The sequence below is a fragment of the Thunnus maccoyii genome, chromosome 17 (assembly GCF_910596095.1).
Source record: "Thunnus maccoyii chromosome 17, fThuMac1.1, whole genome shotgun sequence".
In the NCBI taxonomy this organism is placed as follows: Eukaryota; Metazoa; Chordata; class Actinopteri; order Scombriformes; family Scombridae; genus Thunnus; species Thunnus maccoyii.
In genome coordinates, this window is record NC_056549.1 from 8,909,274 (window position 1) to 8,931,835 (window position 22,562).

At 40.5% G+C, this 22,562-nt stretch overlaps 1 protein-coding gene across 1 annotated transcript in view; it reads left to right on the forward strand.

The window, feature by feature from the left end:
* The first annotated feature begins 916 nt into the window (after nucleotides 1-916).
* The window catches only part of flrt2 (fibronectin leucine rich transmembrane protein 2), a 40,504-nt gene continuing 18,858 nt past the window's right edge, over nucleotides 917-22,562 (forward strand). The window contains exon 1 of the mRNA XM_042391397.1: nucleotides 917-1,320. The gene's annotated coding sequence lies outside the window, so the exon portion shown is untranslated. The remainder of the gene's footprint in view (nucleotides 1,321-22,562) is intronic.

Here is a 22,562-nt window from a genome sequence, read left to right on the forward strand (position 1 = left end):
ATGAACGTGTTAGCAAGCAGCTGCCTATTTACACATCCAGCAGACACTGTGGGTGTATCCCTCATACATGTATGAGTGATTCATTGTTTACATAAAAATATTGATCATGGCAGCTTTAAACAAACACATACTGGTTTTAACTTTTGGATCTCTCCTTGCTTCTTTTCCTGCAGGTCATCTTGTTATTGTCCTTGACACATTAAGAGCTTTTGTCCTTATATTGCATTTTATCTCCTAATGAAATATTAGAAATTCCATTTTATTGCCATTTCATCGTGACTTTAAAGCACCTTGTCAAAAACTTTACTGAAAATGAAATAAAAGTATTATTCCTTTCATTGTCCTCTTCACCCTCTTTAGTTATGTATGTGTCTGCATTGTATAATTCATATCATATAATACCCAAGACTGCTTTGTGAAAGCTCCACACAGAACAAAAAAAAAAAGAAGCTTTTCTCCCTGAGGAAAACACCCCAAACTCTAAGTGAGCAATAAATCTGGCACTTAGGAGAAGTTGTCTTTGAGTGTGTGTGTATTTGAGCGTGTAAATGTACTCAGTGTCCTCGAGTCCATAGCCTCCAGTGCTGTCAAATGTTGCCTGGCCCCATAACATCCGCAACCCATGACCCCTGTAACTCCTGTTTTGTTCACAGCACTCCAGGCCCCTCAGATATCCCTCCACTGGAACTCCCCCAGATGACAGACACCCCTCTCGTTCCCGTTCCTCCACACTACCCCAGTAGCCTTTGACCTCCCCAGCACCTCTGCCTCTCTGTGCGTCTGCCCTCGCATTCCAGTAAGGCGCTGAAACCTGAGCCAGCGGTGAGCTCATCGTCGGCCACGGAATCAGGAGTTAAATGATACCAAAAAACACAGAGAGAGAGAGAGAGAAGAGAAAACGGAGAGAGAAGGGGGAGAGGCAGCCGTTGGTGTAGGACGGGTCTGGAACTGGTTCTGTGTGTCTGCTCACCGGGGCTCCTCAGGGGTTAAGTTACACCAGAGAAAGCGAAGGAGGAAAGGGAAGAAGAAACTGCTGGCGTCTTTGATTTCTCCCTACTTTTGTCTGTCTGGTTTTCCTTCTCTCGCTGTCTCTCCGCGGGCCTGACTGACTGACTGCTTGCCTGCAGTTTCCTCTTGACACACTCCAGCAAGCCTGCCACCATCCCGGCCGCGCTTTCAAGTTAACGAGCCCCGTCGGTCTCGTCCTCATGTCTGGGATCCGGGCTGGGATGTGAGTGTAACACAGTGGGGTCCCGCTCTCCACTCTCTGTGTCTCTGTTCTTCTCTGACCCTGCCATGACCACCAAGTGTCCAAAGACGGTAAGTGTCCCTCTTTAAGTTGTCTGACATTGTATGAGTGCACGGTTTGGGGAATGTGTCTTCATGTCTGTGCGTTATAAAAAGTGTATGTGAGTGAAAAAGAGAACTCATCTGCTCCAGAAACATCTTTCCAAAGCTGTACCCCAAATGTCACACCTCTGAATCATTGTGATTCAAGTCTCATATTACGATAAGTACCATTAAGATGCTTAATCACTGCAAACATAATTAAACCAATCAGTGTCTCTCTCAAGCTGAGTTTTGGAGTTTGAATGTGGAAAGCATGCAAGGTAGAAAAGGGGCTTTTTAAAGCATGAGCATCTCCAGCTGAAAGCAAAGATGAAACTAAAAGTTTTAAGAGTGCCATTAGATAAACCTTCCATGCATTATTCATGGCTGACATGTTTCTTTCTAGTTCACTGCCTGTTGTTCACCGTGCCTCTCTCTGACCTCGTGCACTTGTCTTGTCAACCTCTCGGGTGACAAATCCCTCTGAAGCAAAGTTTTAAACAGGGTTGATGATTTTAATGGGTTGCCTACTGGAAACACTAAATAAAAGGTTGAGTGCACTTTTTTTTTTTAAAGAAGTATGATAAAAGAGAGAATTCACTTCCTTTTTCATGGGTTGTTTTTAAAAATTCAGAACAGTGTAAGGGCCAGTTTACATTCTGAAATCTGCCACCTGCTCCTAGCAGAAAGCAATTTAAAATAATTGTGAGCGTTTCCAGCAATAACTTAAAAAATGTCTGAGGTGAAACAGTAACAATTATCTCTAACATCTTTGCAATGGTCTCATTATTTAAATGGGTGTGAAGTGCTCCATTGCTCCTCGCAGGTAAACACACCACGCTTCTTAGGAAATAATGACATCTCTATGATCAAAAGCTTTTTTTTTTTTTTCGCCAGGGAAAGCTGCCCTGAATGCACTCAATTTACAAAGCTGTTGTATTCACGGGTTTTACTTAACACACCACCAGCATGCCAAATCCCAGACCTTAACTGCCAATGGATGCGATTAATGAGTAAACACTACAATGTACAAAGAATATACGTGTATATATATACCTCACCAGTATCATCATGTAACCTTGAACACTTAATTATGTTAATAAATGCACTTATTTAGTATTTTACAACAACATGTTGGGGCTTTTTCCACAGCTACATAGCTCATACATCCAATAGTAGAGAAGTCAGAGCTACGGTATACTATGTCCAGTAGTTCCAAACTTTTTTTGTCTCATGTGTCACCATATTCCTATCAAATGAGCCCTAGTACCGCTATCATGTTCCAGATGTGTTCACTTCAATTCATTTTCAAATGGATGTAAGGTCACACTACAATTAAGTGTTACAATATTTGTTTAAGTCAAGTTCGCATTGTGCCACCACTTAGAGCGGCAAAAGCTGGATGTTTCAATCCTTTATCTACTACTTTAGCTGATTATTTCAACCACCATCAAACTGGGAGTTACTAGTATACACTATTACCTTGTGATTATACATTGATGGAAGATCTTTTATTTATGTAAAAATGTAGCAATACAACAATGTAATAATACTCCGCTACAATTAAAAGTGTTATTTAAGTAGAAATAGCTGTTAGTATTTAATGTACTTTTATAAAGACAGAATGGCTCCTGTCAATATATTAATAATAACTGGATTATTATTATTCATGCATTAACACATTTAACAGTATTTTTTAATGTTGTAGCAGGATGAGGTAAATACTTGTAGGCCGTCCTGGTTTAGTTTATAATAAAGCTGAAATGATCAGCCAACTGATCATTGTGAATTTGTGTCTTTTCTCTGTTTTATATCATAGTAAACTGAATATCTTTAGGTTTTAACAGTTGGTCGGACAGAACAACACAGTTGAAGATGTCACGTTGGGGTCTGGGAGCTGGGGTCTGGGATAGTTTGAGGGACATTTTTCACTATATACCGATATTTAATAGACCAAATTATTAATTGATTAATGCAGAACATTATGTCAGATTAATTAACGGGGGGGGGGGGGGAAGTTAGATGTCACCCTAATTTATAAGACCATCTAGTCTGTAAAGAAAACTGGTAAATCATAGTTTTCAAATAAATGTGGAGAAGTACAATATTTCTGTTTTGAATGTAGTGAAGTATGTTTAAAGTAGCATAAAATGAAAAAAAAAACATAGTTGACAACATGTACTTAGATTCTTTCCACCACTAGAATTATCTTACAGTAAGGCATACACACGTTTGGAAAATAAATACGACAAAATCAGAGCCCTTAACTGAGGTGACATTTCCAAATCTTTCAACATCACTGCAAATTACATGCATCCTCATTCACACACCATTTCTGAAAACATGTCACTAATGTGTCACTGCAGGTGACAGCTCAACATGCAGCTTTTGGAGCGCAGGGGTTCAAGTGCTGAGAGTGAGCTCTTTCACCTGTAATTGCTTTAGGGGACAGGCAGGTAGTCAAGAACAGTTTTACATAGAAGTACAAGAATGAACATATTTGACAGCTGGAATGTGTTTTTGTTCGGTGCAGGGGGGAAGAAAGAGGCACAGATTCAAGCCTCTGCTACATGCTGTCCGGTTTGAGCCATTTAGTAGCAAGAATTAAAATCTTTTGACATTATTTTGACAGAGGGAATGAGTCAGTCTATCTCAAGATATTGGAAAAATTATGAATGAAACTATGTTACATCCAATTTTTTTTTCTTTTTTGAATTCATGTCTTTTAATTATTAAACTGTTCTCTTAAATTACTTTCTTGTTTAGGCGCACTTACAGCAACCCAATCCTATAGTACTATAGAGTCAGCTGACCGCAGCAGCCAACTGAAGGCATGAATCAGACGTTGTCTGGCGCTGGACATGGCCCGAGGGCAGAGCTCAGATATGCAGCGAGGGAGCAGAAGGAGAGGGCTAAAAGAGAGAGTGAGGAGGAGTGTTGAGAAAGATCCAAGGGTGAGGAGGGGGAAACACAGAGAGAGAGGGAGAGAGAGTAGACCAGAGATTGCTTCTCTGGCCAACTGGGAGATCCAGCACAAGGAGAAGCTTGTTCTTGCACTGCCTCGCCGTTCTTTGGGCATGTAGCAGGACGACATGGCCTCCTTTGGATGAAAGAAAAATAGAGTCAAATACCAGAGGATAATGTGATTATAGGCACATAGGAGAATGAAGGTTAATTGGAGTTAAGTGTCTATAAAAAAAGAGCCTATATATATATACATACAGCGGGTCAACCTACATTCTGCCAACAGGGCTTGAATTCTTACTGCTGCCTTTAAAATAAACACATAACTCAATAGTTCAGAAAGAATGTTGCGAGAGTATATTTTCTGAAGATAATACTCAGACATTTGAGGTCCAATCATTAGATTATAGTCAATAGCTCAGACATGTGATTAGAATAACATGAACGGCAATGTAAAAAACATAAAGCTGCCTCAGTGACTTAGCTTGAACACGTCTGGAGCTCCGACAGAGCAATGCAACACCACCCATGATGAATCCCACTTATAGCTGTTTTCATCAAACACTCTTTATCTACCACTCTTGACCATCTATGCCCTATTTATGGCTGAACTGTCATTCTGAAAACAGTCTGCCCTCGCAAAAGTAAAATTGCTTCACCTCAGAACAAACCTTGACCTCTAGAAGATGACCAGAGATAAACAAGAGAGGACGAAATGAGTTGCTTTTGCCATTCATCATCTTCCAAGATGCTTTTATTGGCAAGTGCAACTGACATTCATGGTGTTACAGTAAATAACGTCTGAACATCAGCTTTTTCTCAAATAAATCACTCAACATTTACCGAGACCTTTGATTGTTCTTTATGGAGCAGTATAAAAGGAAAATCAAAGCTTTGATTGCTGCAGCAACAATGCTCTGAAAAGGCCTGCAATTCAAACCACTTAGGGACGAAGAAACCCCATAAACATTCAAAGCAGCCATTTAAAATCTGGCCTGCTTGCCCTTCTCTGTATGGAAAAGGCCCAGGGACTGCGACATTGTAAATAACAAATTACATTATTACACTGGCTCTTAAGTGGGCTGGCTTCAAGTCAATTTTGTTTTACAATAAGAGTTGTACAAGACAAGACAGATACAAGCTACTGAACTTTTTCTTTGCTTGTGTACTTATTTGGTTAAAACTATAATTACCAAAAAGAAGAAATTTAAGTTTTCTGTTGGAATCATTTGATTGATGCAATATCTGTGTTGGCAGGCACTAGCTACCCAGTGCCATCTGTAATTTCAGTATTTTACCCCACGAGTTCCTACATTAGTTAAGCCGATCCCCACACCTTGATCCATGAAAGTGAGTCAGCTGATGCTAGCTAGATCCCCTTCTTTTAATAATGGGGGATGAACATAGCAGGTGTGCAAGAGCTGCCGGTGACACAGCAAGTGTTGAATGAACATGAAAGTAATTTCTAGTGGGAATCAGCGCTAAAATTAGCAAGCTAAGCTAACTAGCTTCAACTTACGGAGAGGAAGCTAATTAGCCTAGCTCGCTGTCTTCCAATTTCTGAGTGATTTAACAGCATGATGGGTCCACCCAAATATTTTAATGTTGTAAAGAGACAGATGTTTTAAATCACTTCTGGTACTGTGGGCTTTGAGAATAAGCAGCGAAAAAATGTTTTGCATTCATCATTTGTAAGTTATAAAAGGACTACTCCATTCAGTAGCACACCACGGATGTTAACATCATGTCTCTCAGCTATACCAGCCCCCAAATGTTAAAACCTGCCATGGGAAATGCCCACACAGAGGCTTGAAGCTTCCACGAATATGTCAAAAAAAAGATTTTATCAATGGCTACAGTATAATTTCATGCCATTTATACAAAAGGTGAAACAAATTCAAATTCCAGTTTGACTTGACTGAAAAATTCTGAAAAATAGCAAATTTATTATCGTTATTTGACATCAGAAATATTTTGTATCAGCTTGACAAGAAAATGTGAACACTTTTCTGCCATTTTGTGAGGTACTGTGCTGTGTATGATTGAGTAGGCTGACACACAAGTTTTACAGCATGCAAGCAGGGTCATTCTTGTTTGCTTTGGAGCCTTCTGAAAGCGGCCAAAAAAAGCAATGGTGAATGCCAGCCAGACCGGCTGCCAGCAGGCGTACAGCACACAACACAGAGCCCCGCTCCTTGATTTTCTGCTCCAACCACACTGAACTTTCAGGAGGCTTCATGCTGCTGACGTATTTTGGACTTAACCACCACCTCTCCCCACCTCCAGCCCTCTACCCTCATCTTTCCTCCTTATCTCAGACTTCATGTTCACACCTCATGAAAATTCAATTTGTTTCCTGAATCTGATCTTCAGGACTGAAATCTTTATTGTCATTTACAGGCGATGTTGCATTTTGTGCTTAGGCGTCGTAAACCTATCATTATTATTACCTAGCATGAAGTTACATGGTTACGACATTAATGCATGTACAGTGACTCACGGTACTGTTTTTTTCAGTATAAAGTTTCAGATAAGATGAGGAATGAAGATGTATCCTCTCACACTTTCACACCACAGTAATAGCGGCAATGCAGGTATCTGCAGAGACCAGGAAGATTAATATGTGCAGCCATGTTTCATGCGGCAGCAGTGCTGGAAAATAACATTTACACAAGTACTGTACTTAAGTAGAATTTTGAGATACTTGTGCTTTACTTGAGTATTTCCACTCTCTGCTTATTACTACCTACTATTACTTCTACTTAAGAAATATTGCTCTTTTAACTTTACAAAAATTATTTGACAGATATAGTATAGTTACTTCTCCAAATAAGATCCCAACCAAAAGCCAAAACCACTTTCCCCATTTCCTCTAAACTTCTCAGATGTTTCATTTATTTATTAATTTCTTTTGAGAGAAGTCCAAAACTACAAATTTATGTAGCAGAACTTTATTTTTTCATCTCACATCTGACTGATTTGTGTGTCCCTTAAGTTGCGAACCCCTTAACTGTTTACACACGCTGATGCATCAGTATTAATAATGTAATAATATCATATATAATATATCACTCAAAGGGGCAGTTTTTCTCCAGAATAAGTACTTTTTGATACTTAAAGTACAAATTGCTGATTATATTTATGTACTTTTACTCATTAGGATTTTGAATAAAGGACTCTTGCTTCTTACATTGTTTTACTGTAATTTTTACTTAAGGAACTGACTATTTCTTCAACCACTGTGCCACAATCACAGCCAGATGTGATGTCACCATCATGTGTTGTGAGTTATATGCTGCGAGTGACGTAAAGGACAATTGGAAATCTGATTTGAGTGGCTAGGCTAACTCACATCACTTGGAATTTGATTTGAATCAGATTTCACACCAACCTACAGTATGACTTCTACATATTCCTTGCTTGATGAAAGCAATCTGATTCCAATCTGGATATGCCAAAAATCAGATTTGGGCTGCCAGTCTGAACATAACCGAATGCCTGTCCTTATACATATTCTCTTATTCTCCTATTTATCTACTGTGTGAATCTGTCCTCAGCCCTGTCTTTGCCCTCTTTTCCTCACCAGACCTGGTGCCATCATCCCCTAGTTTCGTTGTTGCAATACTCAAACATGTGACTCATCGATGAGGGTTGGATCAAAGGTTCAGTCAACACAATAGTAGCGACACTGGTAAACAGCACGTAGAGCACGTTCTACAACTCCCTGGACTTCCTGTTACTGGTCACCTTGAAGCTTTTCTTTATTAAACATAATACTCTCATCCACAACATAATATCACAAAATGAAATCTTACATATGAGCAAAAAAAAAAAATCATTTTGTGTATGTACTGCTTTAATACCAACTGATGATTCATTCATTCTCTATAACTGTTCTGAGCAAGTCTATCCAGGGAGAGGCTTCACTTCCCCTCTCGGTTTCACTCAGACTGCTCAGGCAGGCTCTGTTGACGGCCAAGCTTTGACAGCACTCACTGGAGACTGGGAATACATGTCTGCATGTTCACTTTTCTTTTGAAAAGTGTCTTTCTGTTTGTATATGTGCACCTAAACTGTTTTTTTCCCCATCTATGCATTGCCCTTTTCCCTTCTTGTTTCATTGTGTGTCTGTGTGTTGTACGGACGCTCTTCACTTCTGGCACTCTACACCATTATTTTCCTATTTTGCATGTCGCTTGCTGAGTTAGCTCACGCTGTCAGCTGCCTGCTGACTGATGCATTCCCCTCTATCTCAAAACCTTCACAGTAATTGCTGGGTAATTGTTTGTCCAGTAATGCAGCATGCAAACGCCTGTTCTCTCATTATATCAGTTGAATTGGTTGAGTTGCTTGAAACAATACACCTTAAAAACAAACAAATAAACAAACAAAAAGAACAAAAACAAATCAGAGATCTCTGCCTTGTGGCAAGATATTGTCACATGTTTCAAAACCCAATTATTCAAATAAACTGAACTGTATTGAGGAATAATCTCTCCCAGGTGGTATACAGTTTTCACTTTGTTTTAAGAAAAATAAGCTTTCTTGACTGAACACAGCCTCAGGCAAGCATCCAGCTCAGCCACATTCCACTTTCACATGACCTTGTAACAGACCTGGCCTGGAGCAAAAGCCGCACCGTCCGTCCCTAACCACACCTCCGTTTGACTGGCCTAGATAATTCAAGGCCTGCTTGTCTTTTCTTCCTCTTCTTCTTCTTCGACCTCCTCACTGTTTACAAGTTTGACTCGACTCCACCAGAGATGCAAGTGGCTTGTAAATTTCATTTATGTGTATTTACAGTTTTGTTTTACAAGGACAGACACATTTCCAGTCAAACGGTGTCAGCGTTTGTTGAGGTCATTTCAGGTATTTTTCTTTCCTTTTTGTCATGGAGAGGATTTGGATGTTATGTTTGGGCAGCGTTAATGTTTGAAACCAATGAACCGGTGCTGAAACAACTAGTGGATTTTCCAATTCTGAACAGTGATTAATTGCTTAAAGCTGCACTAATCAATATTTTTATGGTAAAAACAGAAAATTATCACCCAATTCTGCAGTTCCCGTCAGATTTACAGAGCATTTTAGCATCTTTGAGCTAAATCTTTGAGCTGTGTGTTTGCATTAAGGAGTCAGATAGACAGAGCCACGCAGCACTTTAATATCCCCAATAATGTCGGAGAGACGGGGAATCTGTTTGAGAATCCCACATCAAACGAGACGGCATGTCAGCTGAGGGTTATGCATATATTTCCCTTGTTCTTCCCATCCAACAGGAACAAGCGGGGCGTACAGGGAGCGCTGATGAGTGGAAGGAGATGGTGTTTTGATCAAGGCTCGAATGTGAGGATAGAAAAAAAACAAAACAGAGAGGATACATGAGCAAATACATGGATACAGAGTCAAAACAACTGTAAGAGAAAAGCAAAACTTGCAAATCAATTATCCTATCAAGGCTTGGTGTTCTTTTCTTGTTCTATGGCGGTCCAGGCGGGGATGTTGTTTTCCTGAGAGGGCATCTGGAGGAGATTAGGGTCCAACCTGACACTGCAGCCCCGGTGAAACATGACTCAGGGATGAATGGAGGCTTTTAGACCGGTGTCTGTCTTCCCACACGTTGTTCTGCTATTCTTTATTTATCTGTCACCCAATAAAACACGCACGGCGTTATCTGATACCCACACACTCAGCGAGCAAACAAGGTTCTGCCAATCTCCTTCTTTTCTTCTGCCACTTTTTTTAAAACAAGACCTTCATTGGTGCTTTCTATGTAAGATGGTTTTTTTGTTGTTATTGGTTTTTTTTTATCGTGCATAAAAGTAAAGCCCAGATGTCACTGACAATGCTATTAATTTCAAATCAGCTGTCTGCGCAGACTATACATCATTGTGAGAGAATGTAATTTGTAAGGTCAGCCAATGTCTGTTTTTTCTCTTGTAAAAGCAATGAACCAAAGCAAGACAGAGCGCAGAACAGGGAACGTGAGGGAATGTAACAGAATAACACCAGTTTAGGCCCAGCCGAGACCAAATTACCTTCAAAAAGAAGTCCGTATTCAGAGCCCTTGTTTTGATACAGTCTACATCGCTGCGGGTTGGACTCTTATTAGATTCTGCCTGCGTTTCTACTTGTGGCTCAGACGAGGCCCTCCGACAGCCTTTATCCAGTTACGTCTGGGCCCGGCGCTCTGGGGAGCTCACATTTGCTCCTCTATGGGGGCAGAGGGGGACTAATGCATGTCACCGATGCCACCTGCAGTTAGAGCAAACAGAGCTGACCGCCACTCAGCTGGGCACTAATGCAGCAGAAAAAGAGGGGAGGTTAGAGCAGAAGTGATCCAGCATTAGGGCAGAATTACTACGTCGGCTGACCCGGGTCACTCAGCTGAGGGTATTTATATAGACTGTACATACCATACGTACATATATTTCAAACATTGTAAGGACTTCCCGTGCCAGTTTTATGTAGCAGTTAGACTTCCGTATCTCTCTCTGAAAGCTGTTTTTGTTGCTTCCATAATTGCTAGACTAGATACTGCCGCTGCTGCTGCTGTTGTCAATTGTATTTTTATTTTTATTGTGAGAAAATATGCGAGCCGAGGTAGCGACTTGACACGTTAACGTAGAGGCATATCTGTTGGCTTGCGTGCTCAGCCTGACAAGCAGTTTCTGTGGCCCTGAGATTCAGGAATCATACATTGTTTCCATTTCTTGAACTAGTCAAACGCAAGACTATACAATAACTAAAAAAAAAAAAAAAAAAAACTTGTATGGTGCTGTTCTCTTTGAGAGCGTGCCACTGTCCCTGCATGGGTTTCGATTTCAACCCCCTCAGCACATCAGCGATGCAATTGCTTCCTACTGCAATTTATTACAGGCAAATTGAAAGATTCCAAGGTGTGAGTCAGTTTGTGTTGGCTCCGAATGCTCAGGCTAGTTACATACACTCCTTTTCTCCATCTCTTTACACGGCCAGGGCTCCGTCTTGTCCTCCATCTGGGTTTGTGAGAGCTGTAGTTATTGTAACCAAGTCCTCAGGAAAGAGAAAGAGTGGAGGGAGAAAAAAGGGGAATTGCCGCTTTTCCAAAGCAAAGAGGAGGATGGCAGAGGTCCCATTAGTTGACCCCCAGGTGAGCTCTCCAGAGGCATATAGACTTACCAGCGTCAAAGCATAAGAATATGCACTGGGCAGCATCAAAGCACAGCACCAGGGCAGCTGACTGCTTGTGGTGACATTGTGCTTTTGGACAGAGCACTCTCCACCATCATTACCGTGTGTCCCTCACATCGTCTATTTATAATCAATTTTCCATTCGGAAACATGCTGTGTCTCTGTCTCCCATATGGTGTCAAGGAAAGTAAAAGAGATGGGGACAAAGAGGAGAGGAAAAAGGGAGTAGAGGGAGCTGGTGAAAAGCAAGTCGAGCATTAATAACAAAGGGGAAAAACTATACAACTGGGACTGTTCGCATAAATGGACCCAGACGTGTAAAAGTAACGGCGGTTTAGTGAGGCCATTTCCTTAAACCGGAGCTCAGAAATAAAACCACTTGATTCCTACTGATTTATACTTCAGAATGGTCTCCTTTTAAATTAGCTAGTAAACTGTGAAAGTAAAAGTGGCATCATTATTTGCACAAGAATGGCCTCATTTAGAGATACAAACACCACCAGCCAGTCAGTAAGGAGGTATTCTGCTGTCCCCCCCCCCCGCCCCCCCCCTCCTCCCCTGTATTCATTATCGAGGGACTTTTTACACTCTGATTACTCTGGGTGTCGTTTTACACATTTTATTTTTGTGTATTGAAAATGCACTCATGAGTGGAATTTGTTTTGCTTTGGTTAAATGTCAAAGGAGCTATGCTGTCAAGTGAAGGAACGCTGCTAAGACATGCACACCTTAGTATGCCCAGATGAAGAACAGAAATATAGCTGTGTGAGTGCATGTGTGTGTGTGTGTGTGTGTGTGTGTGTGTTCACTCCCTTTCTGAAAGGATAAGCTGCACCGTTCTTGATGGAGGTGATGAACCCACGTTGCGATGACATTCTGTCTGAGTGTATGTTTCTTGCGTGCCTGTGGCGTAATGTTTTGTCTTTGACACACTGATACGGTAAAGGAAGTGGGAGTTCAGCTCAGTCCCGTGACTGTGAAGGGGAAATATGACTAAATGCACAGACCACAGAGGTCAAGTGCTCTCCTTTCCCCCCCCTCTGCATGCTAATACCTCAACGCTCAATCAGGGACACATAGATGAAGTTTGTGGCCTTGCAGTGTCACTTTACTTTTTTTTGAAGTTGGAGTTCTGACAGAATTGAACGCCGCTTCAAGTGCATAAACTGAAAGATGTCAGTTGTAGTGACAGAGAGCAGTTGAAGTAAATTTTGAGATGGACAGTGTAAGTTGTGTGACTCAGAAAGGCTGAAGAAGATTTTTTTTTCTTTTTTTTCAAAGGTGAATTTCTGATGACCTGAAAGGGTTTGAAGCGTTAGCTGAAACACATACATTAAACACACACACACAGGAGTTAAAATGAGTGTGAGCATTTACATTGAAAGCAGATGAAACAAAATGATAATGAAAGAAAACTACACTTTCCAGCATGACGAACAGCAGTTTGTCATATACAGAGGAAGTAGTGGTTAGAAGAGCAGTGATAAGAACCATTGCTGAACTTCTCCAAAAAAAAAAACTCATCATGATCAGAAAACCTGAGGAACAAAGATCTCACAGTATGGAACACACTGATTGATTGACAAGTGATCTAGAGGGTAGCGCAGTGCAAAGACTAAAATAAAAATACAACAACAAAAAAATAGCGATCATTATTTTAAAACTCATCAAACATCTCACTGACAGGCATTGATGTCGAATGCAAAACCACAGTCCATCATTTAACTTTGACAGTTGTTACTTCTGGATAAGTTGAGAACCAAAACAAAGTTAAATCAAGGTAAGCTTGAAAAACAATGTGTTGAATCACTGAAAAACCCCCCCGTTCTGTTAACCTCATTGGCAATTTAAAGAATAGATGGGTTTGTAATGAGGACAGTTGCACCGAATAAAAAGAGAGAAAGAACACAAAAACTTTGTATAAGGGTGAAAATGATTTAAATTATAAACAGAAAAAGGTTCCAATTCACAGTATATATTTCCAATGATTTTGAGAAAAAGATCTAGATCTTTTTTTGAGGGTTCAGGACTGAAGCTGACAGTCTTTAGTTTTACACTGACAGAATTGAGACGTCTTTACCTATCTGAAAAACAATTAGAGAGCTTTGAGGTCACTTAATACCGCAGGACAACTTCACCACTAATTACTCAGTTATGAGGGATCATTAATATTTTTGACACAGATTCATAGATTATATTTGAATTAAAAAGGTAAAAATTTGGGGGATTGACAAAGGATTTTCCTCAGCTTTCGCTCAGGTCATTGATTTTAGTTCAAAATGTTCCAATAATAATGATAATCTGTTCCTCATCTCAACACTACGATCATGTTGATAAATACGACAAATCTTAAAAAAAAAAAAACTCTCACAGACTTTTCAGAGAGATGAGTTCAGCATGAAAGGAGGAAAAAATCACTAACTAATCAGCAAGGACTCCATCTGCTAACACTTGATGTAGCCGGGCTTCCTGGATTCAGAGGCCCCCCACGCTCTGCCTATACTCTAGAATTATGTGACTGGTTGATGAGTAGTTGTGTCGGGTTGGAAGGTCCTTGGCGAGAGGCCTTGGGCACCACTGGAAGACTATCAGAGTGCAGAGTCATTAGAAATCCCTCATTCTCACTCTGCTGTGTAAACGGCCCAGCGGCCTCCATCTGAACAAGCCCAGAGGAAGGTTCACCTCCGTCGGGCTGAAATTGGATCGTGCACAGAGGAGGGGCGCTGTGGGAGCTGAACAGGGGGGAGGTCGGAGAAGTTATGTGTTCCTATTTATTGACTCGGCTGCAAAGATCACTAAACTGTTTCAAGGGAGAATAAAGTTTGGGGAGTTTTTCCCATAAGCACTGCGGGCATTAGGGGAGTGACAAGTTACCTTCATAAAAGCCTTAAATGACTATGGAGAACTCGATTGGAAAAGTACTTAACTCCACATCATGTCGACTATTTCCTTCTTTCGGTTTTTTTTTTGTTTTTTGCCTTACTTAGTAGTATTTAATCCCAGCTCAGTGTGTCCCTAAACATAACTAAAGGAGGTCTGTCTATATAATTGGAATGTTTTGAATGTATTTTTACCTCAGGAAACTATTGCATTTGCTGAATAATATCAACATAATATCAGAACTGAAGCAAAACTGAATGCACTGTGAACATGAAATTATTCTATTACTATTACTAATTATATTCACATAATCACAATAGTTTTTAGAATGAATGTTGTTGTCTGTTTATGTCAGCTTATTGCATCATTTTAGCTCCGACGGGTCCCTCAAGTAATCTTCAGCTATTAAAGACACAAATCTATTTTCCAAATTCTAATCCTGTGTCCCTGTGTTAATTGTGTTATGCCAAATACATGTCCAAAAAATATTTATTTACTTTTATAGCAATTTTCAATGACTCATCATCAACTTCGGGGTGTATACTGAACATAAATGTATCAAATGTGATTAAGGGCAACTAGCTCACCCCATTCATTGTATAAAACTTGATCTTTAGCTTTTGGGTCATAGTAACTAGTAAAGCAATATGATAGAACTTTGTTTACATTTCCAAAAGAAGAAAACAAGAAGTAATTAAATGAATGATACATATTCACCGCTATTGCTCTTTGAAAAAGTGATTACTCATCAGCAATTTGTTTAATAATTAGTAAAGTATGCAGTGTTTATGCAGTGTAGAAATAGAGAACATTATGGTTTAACAAGCAGCTAGCCTACAGTTTAGAGGTATTTATTGACCATCTACAGCTAGCTTAACGTTAGCAGCACTCCAGAAGTCCCATCCTCACAGTGAAGCTGCAAACTTCATACACCTTTCAACTTTGAACAAAACTGATGATACCAGCAGCTAAAATGACAATTTCCACATGCTAAAGGCAGGCTTACCAGTGGCTAACATTAGCTAGCATGACCTGCCCCATGCTAGTCTCTCCACTACTGAGCACACAGACGCAACATTAATATCAACCCTACATCAAATTCTCAATAAGTCAACAAACAATCCAACCCCCAAAGTGCTGAAATAATATAATTACAGAATTTCCAATGATTATCCATAACAGTATTCATTACTGAATAAAGTTTATTGCAAAATAATTTGTTAATAAGTAAGGCGTGACTGCCCAATACTGATTTTGAGTACCTTGTCGCCATGTTAATCATCACTTTACTGGCAGAAGAGATATTGTAGCTTGAATGACTTGTCCATGTTAATATAAAACTGTACAATATATTTTAAGCTTTTTCTTCAAGTGAAGAAACAGCAGTCTTGCCTGAAGTGGAGGGGGGTACTTGTGTGATCAATCCTTTTCATTTCTCTGCTTTTGTATTTACTGTTGCCAAGGGATAAATGTGTGTTTTTATGGCAAATCTCATCTTCTTTTTTTTTTTTTGAGATTGTCAAGCAACAACACATGAATTAAAGTTGTAGATCAGACGCACATCACTGTATTTGCCTCGGTTAATAACTCTCATTGTCAGGTCTACTGCCGGCTCTCAAACCTCCCAGAAACCAGGCTCCTGTTCAAAAACTGATATTGCTGCAATGAATGTCTAAATTAATCCATCATTTACAATAACATGTGTTCTGTCCTTACGTGACTTTATTTTACTGCAATTACTGCGCTTTGATACAATCAACCCACTTCCATCCTGAAACAATAGAAGTGGAACTGGAATATTTAGAAATTGTGTGTAATTGTCTCCCACCACACTTTCGTTTGACCTCTTAACTAGAAGTACTGAAACTACGCGTATGGTAAAAGTGCTCAGTAATGGCAGAAGTGAAAATAGTCCTCATTAAACACGATAATGAGCTGTGTGATTAAGTCATATGAGGAAGAAAAATACAATACATGTGTTGTTTAAAAATGATGGAGTGTGTTAGTCCAGGCAGCCATATGCTTTATGTTCTGCAAGCTGTTTCTAATGGATTTCAGAAAACAACAGGATCTGGTGACTTCCGGGATGCAAGGCAAAAAGCAGCCGCCGAACAGACAGCAAAAGCTTCTGACAGTGGTGAACACATGCTAGAGCTTTTAGACTTTTCCAGCAATAATGGCGTGTTGAAAAAAAAAAATATTAATACCTTGCTTCCACAAAGACTTCTACTCTTTGTTTAGTAATGTGACACAGAGTGTGAGTAATGCAGCACTTGGCCTTGGTATTACTTGAGAGTGGGAGCTGTATTTTACACCAGCTGTATATTTATATATATATATATATATATATATGTGTGTGTGTGTGTGTGTGTGTGTGTGTGTGTGTGTGTGTGTGTGTGTGAGTGAGTGTGTCTGTCTGTCTGAGCAAGAAAAATCAAGGCTTTTTGTTGGCATGGGAGAAGGGGTCTAATTTGCAGTAGGAGAGGAAGTAAGACAGGTCTGCAGTGGAGAGAGACAGAGAGAAAGACAAAGACAGAGAGAGAGAGAGAGAGAGAGAGGGTACCTAACGCTGTTTGTAATTAAACTCTGTCAAAAAGCCTTTTCAGTTAGGTAGGCCACGATGAAAGATCAGCAGAACAGGGGGGGTGGCTGGTGTTTGCTCTGTTTCACCCTATAGTTGTCACAAACAGCAGCCAAGGAGGTGACAGAGCTCTTCTCTCCTTCTCCTCCTCCTTTAACTCCTATTACTACTATCATCCGTTGCAATCAGTGATCTCAGACTTGCTGTTTTTTTTTTTTTTTAGCCTCTTTTCCATTCCCTGGCATTTACCTCTCTTATCCACCTTACAGGCAAGTATACACCTCTGGGAAGCAGGATTTACCGTATAGTGCAGCCAATCATGTTACAATCTTTCATGTAATATGTTGCATTTACTGTACATGGGAGACTTTTGCTCCCTGACTTTAGCCTTTAAAGTAATGTAAATACTGCCTTAAAATAACATCAACCATGCAGAGAAGTGCAGCCTTAAAGCTGCGCTAATCAATATTTTTATTTTTATTTTTATATGAAGAATGGATCAAATTACTACCTGTGATGTTAAAGGTTTTGTTTGTAGTGTTCAACCCACAGAGAATTATTACCCAAATCTGAGGTTCCCGTCATCTCTATGGATCTTTTTAGCTTCTTTTGGCTCATTGTTTTGGTTTTCCAGCCTCCAACTTTAATGTTTTAGTTCACAGTGGTCAGTGCTCTCACCTTGTTTCCAGTTTTATTTGAAATTTTAATTTTAGAATAAGCCCCTTGAGGTGCATCTCATTTACAGGAGGGTTCTCTGACACATACATACACAAACACACACAAACAATTTCAACAAGGAAGTCCTGGTAAACCCACTGCATTGTACTTGGTCAGCCCCAAATAGCAGATAATTAATGACTACACAATGTTAGCGACTAGCTGGTGAACATACTGCAGCATTTAGCATCTAAAGAGCCAGATATTTCCCTCATGAGTGAATATTGGACATACATTTGCCAGGTGGCTGAAAGCACAACTCCAAATGAATGCTAATGTTGCCCTGTGTCAGCTGAATATGTAAATAGGCAACTTTTTGATAAAACATTGGCAATAACAACTTTTTACCCCCCAGTTTTGTGGGAAGCTTATGAAATGCAAAAATATAGTTAAAAACGCCAGTAGCATGCTAATCATGTGCATGCACTACATGGAGCAAACACAACCGACTGCATCAGTAAACTTCATCAAAAAGGGAAAACTGTCTGACAAGAATGAAACCGATGATCACAAGCCAGAAGCATCTTGATACAAAGGCAATTAGATGGATAAGATAAGATAAAAGTATAGATATATACCTTTGAAAACTATAATACTAAGTACATTATGAGCACTATTCTACTACTATTCTATGCAACTATATACACCAAACATTAATTGTAACTGAAGTGTGTTGGGACAATAAAAAACTGAATACAAAAATTGCCCTTGAACAGAAGTAGCACTTGAGAGAAATGAATAGTGTTGTGGGTAAAGTGTCTTTTGTCTGTAGCGGTAGCTGATGATGTCACGTGGCCACAGCATTATAGGGTGCACAAGTGTCAGACCACTATTACTTCATTCTGTGTTAAGGCTTGTGAATGCCACATTTTTCACTTTCAAATTAAACTCATGGAGTCATGGAGGGATGGAAGCTACAGTATACACAGCAACCAAGACACCTCTACACTTCTGGCGCATGCTTGTATCTACAATAACACACACTAAATCCCCTGCAACTCTCTCTCTCTCTCTCTCTCCTGCCCCTCACTTCTCTTTTCTGTCTTTTTTTTTTTTTTTTTTTTTTTTTTTCATAATTCCTCCTGGTTGAAAGATTCAGTTTCCCCTTACCAGGAATAATAACAAGTGGGCAGTGTGTGTGTTTGAGGTGCTGCGATGAGGATCTGGAGGGGCATTCCTGATGTCAGCACCGCTCTTGTGCCTGTAGGCAGTGTGTGTGTGTGTGTGCGTCCATCTGTCTGTGTTTATTGCTCTCTGAGACTGGTTTATGTGCACGTCTGTCTGTTGGTCGCTGCCTGTGTTGATGTTTGTATTTGTGTGTGTGTTTGTCAGTTGTGTGTAGATGTGTGTGTCTGTGTGTGAGTTTGTTGGAATCCTTGATGTTTGCATATCTGTGTGTCTGTCACTGGTCTGTGTGTCTGTTGATGTTTCAGTGTGTGTGTGTATGTGTGTGCAATTCAGTGTGTGTGTGCGTACAGCAGGAATAAAGCACCCCATTGATAAGAACAAGTTCTTCTTGTTAACGTATCAGTAGAGCTGGACCTGAGCCAGCGCTGAAGTCCCAGGGGCGTATTTCTAGACAACCCCCGCTATGACACGGCAGTTACTATTCTGCAACCCCAGACACACACATGCACACACACACACATGCACAAAGGGCTAGATAGCCCAGGAATGGAACATGTGTTAACACTCTCTTTCCAAGAGATACATTGAAGAGGACATTGAGCAATGTTTCGTCTTACATCTCTCTAGCGGCCGCCTGCTCTGCAGTCGTCTAAAATGCTTCCATGTGCCGTCTCCGCATTCCGACTACCTTTCTGAGGCATTTCAAGACTCTCCCTGAAGATACCCGATACCCAGGGGAAAGCAGATAGTCATGAGAAATACCTGCTAGCTCTTAGTTGCCATAACAGTTTTAAATAACAGGAGGGGGAATTTTTGCCATTCCCTCGGTCCCCTTTTTTTTGCACATTTCCAGGCTATTGTTTTTCTCCCTTTATACACTGGGGAGATACAGCCAAGGCTGTTTTATGACAGTCATAATCACCACCCCTGGCGGCTCCATAGCGATATAAGCTCCAATCGGCTGTTTCAGAGCACACCTCGTCGTCAAATAAAAGTGTCTGGATGAAGGTCGGCGGGAGAACAAAGAGGTTCAGTGTGTGGAATAAGCACCTACAAACCCCACTCTTCGAGCGTGTGCATGTTCTGGCTCTCATCTGTTTGTTTAAGCGCTGTGGATGTCGGGTGTGAGCCGCACAGTCATTCTTTGACAGCAGGCACTATCACTGTAAATCTACGCAGAACCACACAATTAATCACAACGGTGGGTCGAACAAGTGGCTCGCCGTGACAAATGGATGTGGGCAGTGCACGCTGGGAGCCCAAACATTGCATTTAACATAAGAATTACATACATCAAGATTGTATTTAATAAAAAACAGGATGCTCGCATTTTAAATATGAGGCCACTGCATATGAGAATGTATGGAGACTCATAAAGGAACGTGTTGTTAACATCTGTTTTTGTACATAGATCAGGAAATGTGAGGGCGTTCGGGGATGAACACAACCGCAATGATAGACAAGGGTTTAGTTTACAGCGTCTAAATTTAACGTATCATCATCCTCAAAGTGTTTGATGTGTAATCGCACAGAACCTATGCATGAACTGATTTACTTGCCCCCTCAATGCAGGATGTTATGTGGAAATTTAAGAAAGGGGGTTTAAAGAGCACGAACATGCTTTTAAAGACAGCGGGGACTTTTATTTTCCAGATGGCTTTGATATAGATCCTAGCGGTGTCACCACCAAAGCATGCTTTCCATTATTACGATTGTCTAAAAGCTTTACGTCTTAAAGAAAATGCAAAGTGACAAATCCAAAAGAGTTCAGACAAAGAAGGGGGCAGGTCTTACAAATGGAATTGTCCCCATGGGCAAACCGCATAATATTCATATCAAACCTGATACATCTACCACTTGAATTTCTAACCATGCAATCAGAGGCTCTGCCAAGTTAGTGAATACACCCTGATCTGTCGGATGATAAGAGGGGAACAACGGGGCACTGTGGCTTTGTGAAAAGGCCGCGTTCTCGTTAGCCATCAGACATCTTGAGTCAGTTCAGAATATTAGCTCATAGCCTGTTAACGCCTCCTGTGTTGCAGAGCTCGAAAATCTCATTCAAAGAATAAAATGATCTCACGAGCGAGACAAAGCCCATGCCAGCCTCCCGTTGATGGTCCTCTCTACTGATAGTGGCGGAGTACATTTTAATAATATTAGTTGTATTTAATTCACCCTGATTGAGCCACGTCTAGCAACTCAATTGAAGTGTAATAGGCCCCAAAAATCCCAAGGGTGTATTATGGTTTTCATACCTTTTCAGGCGGCTCCCTTCGAGGAAGTTCACGACAAAAAGATTGCTCTCTTTATTTTGACTTTGTTTAATTTTAAAGGACTTACTGAACAGAAAGTAAATGAATACCTCAAAAAAAGTCTGATGACCTCATAATAACTTGCACAACCAATCCACAATGTCCATTAATGGTAAAGGTGGTACTGTACTGACTGACTCAAACCAAGACTGAATATTGCCATTTGATACAAAGATTTTTTGCAAATATGATAAAACCTGATGTCATTCCATTGTATATTTGTTGAAATTATATCAGTATGTTTTCATAGACCTTTTGCAGATGTTTTAAATTCAAGGATCAAAGAAATGCCAGGAAAGGGTTTACTTTGCGGGGCAGCTGGATTCACGAGATCACAACATCAAACAAGATCACGCAAGAATCCATCTTGTTAGGCTTCAAGTTATGCGCCTGTGTTCGGTGGTTTGGACCAATCGTCTTATGAGGATTCTCTTGTGATCTCACAAATCCAGCTTCCTTGCAAAGGTAAGACGGTGATAGACAGACGGTTCAACCAGTCACCTGCCAAGTATTTTTTGAAAGTGCCTGCCCTTTTTCAAACAAGGACGACTTCTCAGATGTTCTGTGTAACAAAACATCCGACGTGTCAGAAAAGGGTTACAAGAGTTGCAAAAGTGATAAATCCTCCTCATGCATGCTTCTCTCACTGCTCTGACTATTCGTGATGTGGATCAACCGGATCCACCTGCCTGGCAGGATATTGTATTTGTATATTTGTATTTTGTATATTAATGTCACTTCGGTCAACATTTATCACTCTTTCACATCACTTCCTTGTGGGCATTAGTGCCAAAAACACAGTTAGCGGCCGCTCACTCTGTCCCCTTCTTTTAGTGCTGTTATTCTGGGCAGCGGGTCTTATAAATAACTAATCAAGACCAAAGCTATGACGCATTCATCTTAATGCTAGGTGGCATCAGGGACAGGTGCACTGGCTGATTCCTACCTTTTGTAAGACAGCGCAATTAATCTGCTTTGTGCCAAGTTAAAAGCAGAGAGGGTGGACTGCGGAGAAAGACAAATGAAAAACCAAAAGGGGAAGTCATGAATTTTACAGTGAACTCAAACCGATGACCTTGGCTACCTTTAAACTTTCTTCTTCCCCTCTCTTTTTTTTGTGTGCAGAGCAGTACTTCCTTGAAAGAAAGGAAAAAAAAAAAAACATGAGGACAGAGCCAGGCATGTGTGAAGTCGTCTGTTCCCAAATTAGAAAACAAACGGGGATAGGTGATGCTTTCATGCGCTGGAGAGGGGAAAGTAGGGAGATATTAGCCATATGTGATTCATTTACAACAGCATGCTTCAATTAATCTGGGCAGGGTGGCAGGCGCCAGGGTTGGGCCCCATGCCACCTGAGCGAGAGAGGAAGAGCGATCCGCTGCTCTGTGAGGGATGAGCAATGAAAACAGATCCCCTCGAATCAATACGCCTTACATTATTGCTCACACCAAACTCAGCCCCTCGACTCTTCTTTCCTC